The sequence below is a fragment of the Echinops telfairi genome, unplaced genomic scaffold (assembly GCF_000313985.2).
Source record: "Echinops telfairi isolate 266 unplaced genomic scaffold, ASM31398v2 ScPeMD7_34;HRSCAF=130, whole genome shotgun sequence".
Taxonomy (NCBI): Eukaryota; Metazoa; Chordata; class Mammalia; order Afrosoricida; family Tenrecidae; genus Echinops; species Echinops telfairi.
Genome location: NW_022103931.1, coordinates 2,194,561 through 2,205,200, shown reverse-complemented (window position 1 = coordinate 2,205,200; position 10,640 = coordinate 2,194,561).

Genomic DNA, 10,640 nt, shown 5'->3' with positions numbered 1-10,640 from the left:
GGAAGAGCAGAGTGGACAGGAGCATGGCCTTGCTTGGTACACAGCAACTCGAGCAGATGCAAGCGCCACTGCTGTTTTGTAAGCAGTGTGCCAAAGTTTATTCAAATGGGCTGGACCATGTGCAGTTTGACACATTAGTGCCCAACAGATATTAAAGTTGTGGGCACGCCCTGCGGAAAGGTCAACGAAGTGGAGTGGAAAGATCTTTTCTCATGTCTACAAAGACATGTACAGTTGCAGTAGTGCACAACAGCAGGTCAAGAGTTAAGAGGCTTGGTGGTCAGCAGCCTTGATATATTGCAAAAAGTTGTATGGAGTGAACATCTTCTTCAAATGGGATAAACCATGTGCAATTATGCACATTATTATGCAAGGGACATGGTTGTGATCAATTAAAGTCATGTACCTTGACTATTCAAATAAGATGGGTCTCAAAGTAGTGGACACTCCTTGCTGAAAGACAAAGGGAGTGGTGGGATGGAGGGGACCTTTGTCGTGTGCACAGGGACATGTGCAATTGGAGTTAGGCACAACAGTCAGGTAAAAGTTAAGAGGCTTGGTGGCCAGCACTATTGCTATATAGTACAAAGGATCTGAGGGAGTAAGATCTTATTCAAATGGAATGAACCAAGTGCCATTATAGACAGACAGTCATCCATAGACCATGGTTAGGATCCATTAAAGTCATGTACCTTGACTGTCCAACTCAGTGGATCTTTAAAGTAATAAGCACTCCCTGCTAAAAGGCCAAACGAGTGGGGTAGATGGTCTTTTCTCCAGTGCACCAGAACATGTACAAATACTGTTACTTACCAAAGCAGATTGAGAATTTGAATCAGTGGCCAGCACCCTTGCTATAGGCAAAAATGATGCAAGGCTTTTATTCAAATAATATAAGCCATGTGCAGTTATGAACATTGTTGTCCAAAGGACATGGCTGGGGTCCATTAAAGTAATGTAGTTTGACTGTCCAAATAAATGGACCATAAAGTCGTGGGTACTCCCTGCTAAAAAGCAAAAGGAGTGGGGAGGAGGGATTTTCCCTCAAGCTCATGAGGACATGGACAAGTGCAGTTGTGCACAAGTAGAGGCTTAGTGGTCAGCACCCTTGCTATGCTGTAAAAAGGGTGTCAGGGGGTAGGATCTTATTGAAATGGGGTAAACCATGTGCAATTATACACAGTGATCCAAGGGACGTGGTTGTGATTAAGTATAGTCACGTACCTGGAATGTTCAACTAAAAGGGTCTTACATTACTGGGTGCTTTCTGTTGAAAGTCAAAGGCATGGGGTGTGGGGAAGGTAGAGGTCCAGGAGGACAAGGACAGTGCCCTGACTTGTTGCACAGACAAATGCAATAAGGCACAATACAGGCCAAGGAAAAGGGGTCTTAATAGGCAGCACCCTTGATGTATTGCAAAAATCGGGTGAGAGATAGGACTATATTGAAATGAGAACCATGTGCATTTATACACATTGATGTCCAAGGGACATGGTTGTGTTCAGTCACAATCATACACATCTTGGCTATCCAAATAAAGGATCTTAAAGTAGTGGGCATTTCCTGCTGAACAACATGGAGGCAGGGCAAGGGGCAAGTAGGACAGGCCAATTTGCTTATCTGGTGGGACAGGGGCATGGGCAAATGCAATTATGCACAAGAGACCAAGAAAAGAGGCCTTCATGGTCAGCACCCTTACTGTTATCAAAAAGAGGCGTGGGTGAGTAGGAGCTTATTCAGAAGGGAAGAATCACATGCAATTTTACACATCAGTGTTCAAAGGACATGGTAATGGTCAATTAAAGTCAGGCACCCTGACTGCTCAAATACAAGAACGTTAAAGTAAGCAGTGGACGCTGCCTGCTCATAGGCAATGGCACTGGGGGCCGGGACAGGCAGCAGAGGGCAGTGTCATTATCTGGTGCCCAGGAACAGGGGCAAACGCAATGATACACAGTAACAGGCCAAAAGAGGCTTAGTGGTCAGTCTTCTGGTTGAAAAGGTGTGAGGGGGTAGGGGCTTATGCAAATGGAATGATCAATGTGCACTTTTACACATTAATAACAAAGGCACATGGATTATGGACAATTAAAGTCATGTACCTTGACTGTCCAAATAAAAGGGTCTTAATTAAAGGAAGGGGCTGAAAGGCGAGGGCACTGGGGGCAAGGTCAAGGGGCAGGGAGAACGGGGCAGTATCATTATCTGGTGCACAAGAACATGGACAAACATAATTACACATGGTGACAGGCCAAGGAAAGAGGCTTAATGGCACCACCAGTGCCGTATCACAAAAGGGCTATGAGGGTAAGATCTTATTCAAATGGGATAATGTATGTGCAGTTACACACATTGGTATCCAAGGGACAGGGCTGTGGTCATTGACAGTTGTCCACTTTGACTATTCAAATGTAATGGACTCATGTAGTGGGTCATTCCCGATAACAAGGAAACGTTTAGTGCACAAAAGCCGGGACAAATATAATTAATAGGCCAAGCAAAAGGCCCTAAGGGTATTGCACCCCTCCTATACTGCCAAAGGAGTACAAAGAGGCAGGACCTTGGTCGGATGGATTGAAGCATATGCAATGATACACATAATGCCTCAGGGGCATGGTTGTGGTCACAGTTGTGCACCTTGATTTTTCAAATGTAACAGCGTCCCGCACTGGGCCTTCTCTGTTGGAGGGCAAAGGAAGATGAAGGAGACGTCTTCCTTTTCTAGTGCATAGGAACGCTGACAAATACACTCTTGCCACAGGCATTTTTCTTGAATGGGCCAAGAAAAGAAGTCTTACTAGTCAGTACCTTTGCTTTATTGCAAAAAGGGGTCTGATGGAGTAAGACCGAAATCACGGAGGAGGAACCATGCACATGTATGTGCATTAATGCTCCACGGATATAGCTGCGGCCACTTACAATTGTGCATCTTGATGGTTCAAATATAATGAACTCATGCCAACAAGCCCTTCGGTTGGGTGGCAAAGGAAGATGGGGGAGGAAGACTACTTATTTGTTGCACACTAGCTGGGAGAAATACAACTGTATATGAGCAGGCCAAGAAAACGGGGCCTTTGGGATCACATACCTCTGCGGTACTGCAAACGGTGTGTGAGGGGGACAAGATTGCAGTGTAGTTGCAATTTGCACATTGAGAATTTGCAAAGGAGGCCTTCAGGACTCAGTCTCCCATGCAATAATGCAAGGGGGGTATGGAAAGTTATGGCCCAAGTCTAACTTTAAGAAATGACCACAGATCATTATAATTACACACATTCACAGTCCCAAGAGAATGCCCTTAATAGGAGGCATGGCTGTCAACAACTAAGATTTGACTCAGGACAACTGATCGTTGTGCACATGAACTTTTTCCATTGCAGGTACTTTTGCTGGATTGTAAATCATGGGTATGGTCTTTTCAGGTACAGGGCAAATGTAAATATACTCATGAACATCTCAGAATAAAGCAGGGCTTACCTAGAGCTGTACCTGCAGTTATGCAAATTGTGAGAGGAAATGTAACCATAACTCCCCAAGAGTACATGGGGTACAGCAATTATGCATATTTAAATAGCATTGGTTCACACCCCTGGCTGTTATGCAAAAGAGGAGTGAAGAAGTGGGCTCCTAATATAATTATGCACAATAACAGTCCTGGATAAGGACCTAAGGTGGTTACTGCCCCCTGCTATAATACATAGGATATTAGCTTACTGGGAGGGATCATTGAAGATATGAACATTAACAGTCTGGAACAACTGGAAATATACACAGGCTTCTAAAAAAAGCCGGGAGGTGGGGGTGGGGGGTGGGAAGAGGGACTTTGGTGGCTAGCATCCCTTGCCATATAGTAGAAATGGGATATTAGCTTAGTGGGTCAAACTGGAAAATTGGAATTTTGTACATCAATAGTCCCAGTAAATGGTGACTTAAGTACCAGAGATCCTAATCTGAAAGATGTGGTATGGTATGATTGTGCTCTAAGAGCAATAGATGGGTCTTTCTGTTAGGCCCTTAAACAATGATGACTGAGCCAGTCTATTCCAAGAGCAGGCTCTGAGAGTCAGCACCTCTGTTGTAATACAAAGCAGTCATGAAACGAATACGACTTCGGACAACTGAAATGCTGCCCATTGGTTAAGCAGCAGCAATGCAGAGGAGTTTGTGGGGTGGGGGAATGAATGGGCCAAGCAAGGGCCAGCTTTGACCTTTAACTTCCACGAACTGCCAAGAAGCAGGGCAAAAGGGGTTGAGTACCCCTTTGTTTAAAAGGGTAAGCTGATGACAATTAGAACTAAGCATGTCAATTGTCCAACAGATGATAGACCCCTAGAGCTGTGAACAGCCCTTGTTGAATGCAAATAGGGTTTGGACTGGAGTCTACTAAGCCACATTATGGACAATTATTACTCCAGTCAATGCAAGGAGCCTTAGATGGCCTTTAACAAGCCATGAGAAAAGACCACTGAATACTGCACAGAAACATGGCACAGAAGGTAAAAACTGGGGACTCTTAAGTATCACAGCAATGACAAAGAAATGGCTCTCTCCCTTCTTAAGGGCAGGAATTGAAAAGTATGATGAGGAACTGGAATTAAGGACAACTGTCAGATAGAAAACATTGGTTAATCAGTATTTCCAAACAATGCATAGAGCACAGGTATTTTTTTGTTCCAAACAGGATTGTGTACATTAACTGAATAAGGACTCTGCAGTGGAAACTAGCAGTCCTTATGAAGTAGAGAGGGTCTCTCAATATAATGGGTAACAATGGACAGACAACCAACTTGGTGCCTGGATCAATGAAATTTGGAATGCCGCTGGACAAACAACTTGGTGCCTGAATCAATGAAAATTGGAATGCCGCTGGACAGACAAACAACTTGGTGCATGGATCAATGAAAATTGGAATGCCGCTGGACAGACAAACAACTTGGTGCATGGATCAATGAAAATTGGAATGTTGGTAGGAAAAAATTGGGCAGCACCTAGGGAGATGAGATGGGGCTGGGGCTAGGGCTGGGGTTGGGGCTGGGCTGGGGCTGGGGCTGGGGCTGGGGCTGGGGTGAGAGGACTCTGGGAGTATAAAGTACTGGCGAGGCAGGAAACCACTGAATATTTATATTGTGGCCATTGAGAAGTCCGAATAGAGAACGAAAGAACATAGCAATCATGTGTTCTGATAGGTAGGATCACAAAGCTTGGGGACAGAGCAAGTTCTGGACTGGACTGAGCCTTCAAATAGTCCTTTTTATGATAGGTCATGAAGTTAAAGCTCACTGCTTCCAGGCTATGAAATTCATCAAAATTCCAATGGGAGTGGAGTAAGTTTTCAGCGGAAAATAAAATGGGAAAGTCATAAAAATACGAAATAGCTTGACTTGATCATCGAAAACGGACATTTAAGAAATCCCTCATACAGAGACTGAAAATTTTAAGAACGTAAAACCTGAGCTCATCAACTGCAAAATGAATTCCACAAATAAACAACCCCTAAGTGCATTCCTACTATCTTCACGTAAGACTGAAAATCGAACAACAGCAAACCATAGAATCAAGGGCAGATGCCTACATACAAAAAGTCAATATACACCCAAATCCGACCTCAGCATCACCTACAGGGTAGGTAGGGCAAGGGATCGATCCCTTTTGGCCCTTGCCAGGGTTCACTACCTAACCCCCACGACGGAGGCCTGGGGCACAATGGCCTTCATGCAAAGCGCGTTACATAAAGGAGTAATTGTCTTAGGCCACTCCTCAGGCAACTTAGCAGGGGGACTACTGGGGGGAGGGGGAGAAGGTAACAGCAAAAGGAAGTGCAAGTACAACATGTCCTTGAGGAGCTCTGAACGTCCTTGAGGCAACTTTGCATACCACCCACTAGGACTGGGGTGGTAAGAAGAAACCACTCTGCTTCCGGCTCGGCTTGAAAGACAAGGACTATGCTAATTCACCCACTTCCACCCCTCCTCTGATTGGCTGGCCCATGAAGCCATGCAGAATCACCCAGCCCATCTCTTGTGTCACCTGAAGTAGCACAAGCGGCCATCTTTAACAATGCCGCAGGGCCACTTTATGCAAAGCCCGCCAAAAAGTTGGCGTGCTAGCAGCACAGTTCCCGCCAAATGCCCGCCATAGTGGCCGCCATACTAGCACGTGACAAGCCGCCATGTTAGTTGCACAAGGTCAACCACGCTGTTCCTGCCGAGAAACGTGCCACGCAGCACGACAACGGTGTGCCCCGCCATGTTTTTAGACTGCGGCAGGGGCCCAAGCCGCCATGTTTGGCTTTGTAATGCAGCCATTAGGGAAACGACTCCCGCCAAGGACACGTGGCCTTCCCGCCAACGGAAGGTGGCCACAGAACTGGAGCCGCCATTTTAGAAGAGCGAACAAAGCAGTCCGCCATGTTAGTGCGCCCAAGTCACCGCGTCAAAATCGCCATTTTCAGCGGCGTGCCTAACTCCTTTGCATAGTGGTACCGACCCCCCACCTTCAAACCGGCTTCCTCCGCACAACGCCTTCAGAGTCCCTAACCGGGCTCCAATCGGTGCAATCAAAACATTTCGCTCCCGCAAAGCACTTAAAAGCCCGTCCCGCCACCCACCTTGCCGCCCTCATTTACACTTAACAAACACTGGTGTTCAGCCGGCAGGGAGCAGTCCTGAAGGGGCAGCCATGTTTTGCCCCACCCTGACCATCTTAGTCCCCCCATCGCAGTGCACTCACACACCAACCGATCGGCAGCACGGCTTTTGTAGAGATTCCAGATCCTTCACCGAACTATGAAAACCAACACTTTTATACGATGCAAAACAAGAATCACAGCAGGTATCCGCGGCCCCGATGGGCCCAGAGAACGGGGAAAAAAATCAGAGCCGGTATCCGAGGCCCCGATGGGCAAGGGAACATTTTTTTAAAAAAACAAAATAAAATCAGGTATCCACAGCCCGGGTGGGCCAAAAAAATATATATGATGGGTAATAAAGTACTGCTATTTGTTGCTTCGTGGGCCATGGGTCGGGTGGAGAGGAGATCGCACGCATCCATGGCCCCGATGGGCTAAGGGAAAAAAATGAAATTAAAAGCAGGTATCCGCAGCCCCGATGGGCGATGAAAAGGAAAAATATAATAAGGCAGCTATCCACAACCCCGATGGGCTAAGGAAGAATGAAAAAATCCGGTATCCGCAGCCCCGATGGGCAAAATACAAGAAAGAAGAGAGCCGCCCAAACTACAAAGAGAAGAGGCTGAAACCAGCGATCATTCCAAAGAAAAGGCTCTTAAATATGCAAAACCTCCTTAATTTTCTCCTAGTAGCGAATGGTGGAAAATAAAATGGAGGTGTCAATGCCTCAGGGCCTAAAAGACCTTCGAGTCAGAACCCTAAGAAAAGAGACCGAGGTTAGAGCACCACGATGGAGCAGCGCATTGTAATGGCGGCTGGGAGACGAAATGGCCGCAGCGCGAATTGCAGCGCCTTAAGACTTGAGCCCGGTTGGGGGCGGAGAGAGCAGAAGAGGAGTGGTCTAAAACATGGCCCGAATAAACGTTTTTGCTCGCGATTTTTTGGCCAGCCGGTGTGTGTGTGTGTGTGTGTGTGTGTGTGTGCGTGCGCGTATGTGTGTGCCACAAATTTTGTAAATCACCAGAAAAAAATAAAATACAAAAACTGAATATTTCCACAAAACAGCAAAGACCACTGGACTGAAATCAGCCTCCATGTCTAGTCCTGGAGTTTAAATTGCAATAGATTTTCAGGGTCCTCATCTACAAAATAGGGTTGCTGAATAAAGCAAACTAGATGAACTGACACTAAAATTCTCCACAAATCGGCTAGCACATATTAAAATCTTTGTACTTGGTTTGGTTTTGTCACTGCAGCAAAAATAGTTTGTTGATAAGTTATCCAAACATCTCATTCGACTGGACTATATCACTCCACCACTAAACCTTTGAGGACCAAAGGGTAGGAAGGGGCAATGCATTCAGGTGCAAACCATCTTCAAAGAGCTTTTTCTTTCATCCTCCAATGTGCTAAGGACGAATTATTTCTGTTATCAAGAAAGACAACCAGTCAGTGTATTTTCTACTCTAACACCCTTACCTGGTATGGTCTCTGGCCATTGGAAAGGTGAAGATTTGCCTTCATGACAGAAAAACAAGGAAGACATTTCAGAGAACGACTTTCGACTCCTAAATAACGAAGGAGGAAGACACGTTTTTATTTGTTCTTAGTTTGAAAACTATTCATCTCTAATTTTTAAGTCGAGCAAGCTATTAAAACATCTGTGGGACGCCTGTACACCCAAAGCCACCTGTTGCAACACAGAAAAAAAGACCGAGCTATCTTGTAGGTACAACCTCAGAGAACTTCTACAATAGGCTCACTGTGAGTTGGCATCCATTGGACGATGGAGGGTTGGTCCATCTATCTGAGCTACATAACACTGGAAAAATGATAACAATAGTGAAAGAGTCAGTTTTAGGGAAATCACAGATGAATTACAAAGAAACCTGTCTCTTTCGATAGAAAACCATTACTCATAAATGGCCCTCTGTTGTTGATCTCAGAAACCATGGAGCTATCTCAAATAGACAACGGAGACAACCAGCTGTCCGATGGGAACATGTGACAATTGCCCTAAGTACTACCACTTAAGGAAGCAGTGTTTAGGACCCTCAGATGAATAATAAATTATGGAAAATTTTCTTCTACTAGGGATCCATTCATTTCTAATCTCTCTTCATTAACATGAGAACATGATAATTATTCCAAATTATAAGTTTTGCACTATAAAGGGACTATTCAGAAGACATCAATAAATTTTAACAGGAAGAAAAGTAAAACTGAAAGGGTCCTGGAGTCTTTCGTGATAAACAAGTTCACCTCAAACAAACACACAATTTCTGGCTAGAACAGAATTTTTAGGGGGAGCCTTTCTAAAACCCTAAAACTCAAATCACAGAGCATAGCAGTCTGCTTTCCAAACGTGAAGGAAATTGAATTACCCATGTTGCTGGCCATCAAGGTCACAATGACCCGTGAAGACCCACCCGGGGCATGCACTATGGACGGTGTTCAAGTTTTCTAGGAGCAGATTGCCACAATGTCTTTAAGAGTTTGCCTTCATTTGAGCAAAAGCTATACAGGAAATGGTGCCCTCACTTGTGTCGATTCGTATTTTGAGATTGTGGGGTCATTTCTTAGCTTTTGGTAGAAAGGGTAGTAGATAACCTGAGAGTCCCGGAAGAGAGGACAACTGCGGACAGGAGCAGGCCTCTACCACCCCTCTAACCCTGGGCCTGAAACCACTGCAGTAGGGCTTGTAAGGAAACCATCAGTTTGATGGAGTGATCAAACCTCCAATACAGCTCTGCCCAGTAGACTTTTCTTCAATCCTGGAACGCTTCTATACTTTTTTGCCACCTTGGGCAAAGAGGATTTTTCTAAAATCAAATATATGATTGAAGCCAAAGTAGTGATAAATCTGACTTTTTGACATTACGATCATTTGCTTATCAAAAAATCCAGAAGAGCTTTTATAAACTGTGCTCCCCTGGAACTCTGTGGAAACTGAGACTCCAAAAGGAAATCTGACACGCTCAATGTCAATGGCACCAATGAGGATGGTCCACACATAATTAGAATCATCTGGCCCTGGACTCCCAAATGTGTGTCACACAACACAAATTCTATGGAGGAGGAAGAGATCGGTTCGGTCTTCTTTTTTCAAAGAATCAGATTATGCTTCTAGTTTTGTTACTTTGTTGCTTTGGACTGCCCTCCCCCCTCCCCTGCAAGACTAGGACGAAAAAAAGTGTCAAGCATTTGCTGATGGAGCCAGCAGATGGCAGCATAGGATTAACAATGAAACAATGAGCCAGCTTTGAACCAATTGAACCAGTTTATTTGAAGCCAAGGTCTTTTCAAGCCACAATGAGTTCTGGGAGGACAAACTTTTTCCTTTTTTTGGTACACACTTCTATTCATTCAAATTTCTGCGATATAACATTCTGGGTCAAAAATCCTTTACTTTCAACATATATCCTTTTCATTGCTTTCTGGCCTTCAAGACTTCTGAGGGGAAAGCTGCCCTTAATATTATTGACAAATCTCTGTATGTGACTGTACGACTTCATTTTGCTGCTGTCTGAATTCTCGTCTGTGGTTTCTCAGCTTGATGATAACGTTTCTCACTGTAGAACTCGCTGGGTGTCTTCTCCTTGAATTCTGTTGAGACATCTGCTATGAGAGATGTACAGGCTTCATCAGATTTGGAACATTTTCTGCCATTACCCTTTCGGTGTTCTTTCTTTCACTTCTTCGACTTTTGAGATTCCCGTGATGAGTTGTGCCCCATCAGCAAACGAAAGCCTCAATGGCGGCCCTCTGCTTTGAGAAGGCAGCTCTTCCTCGGTCACGTTTTGATTGCACCACTTCGGACGAAGTCCTGCTGCTCTGCACAGGTTTTCAGGGAGTCCTTCTTCAGAGTCTGTTCTTAGTGTGGAAGTTCTGCTGAAACGTCTTCCCTTTATGTGATCCTGCTGGTATGAAATATAGCACATACCAGTGATTAGTGTTACCGAGAGAAAATCCACTGATAATTGGCCACATTGAACCTGGTATGCCAACAACA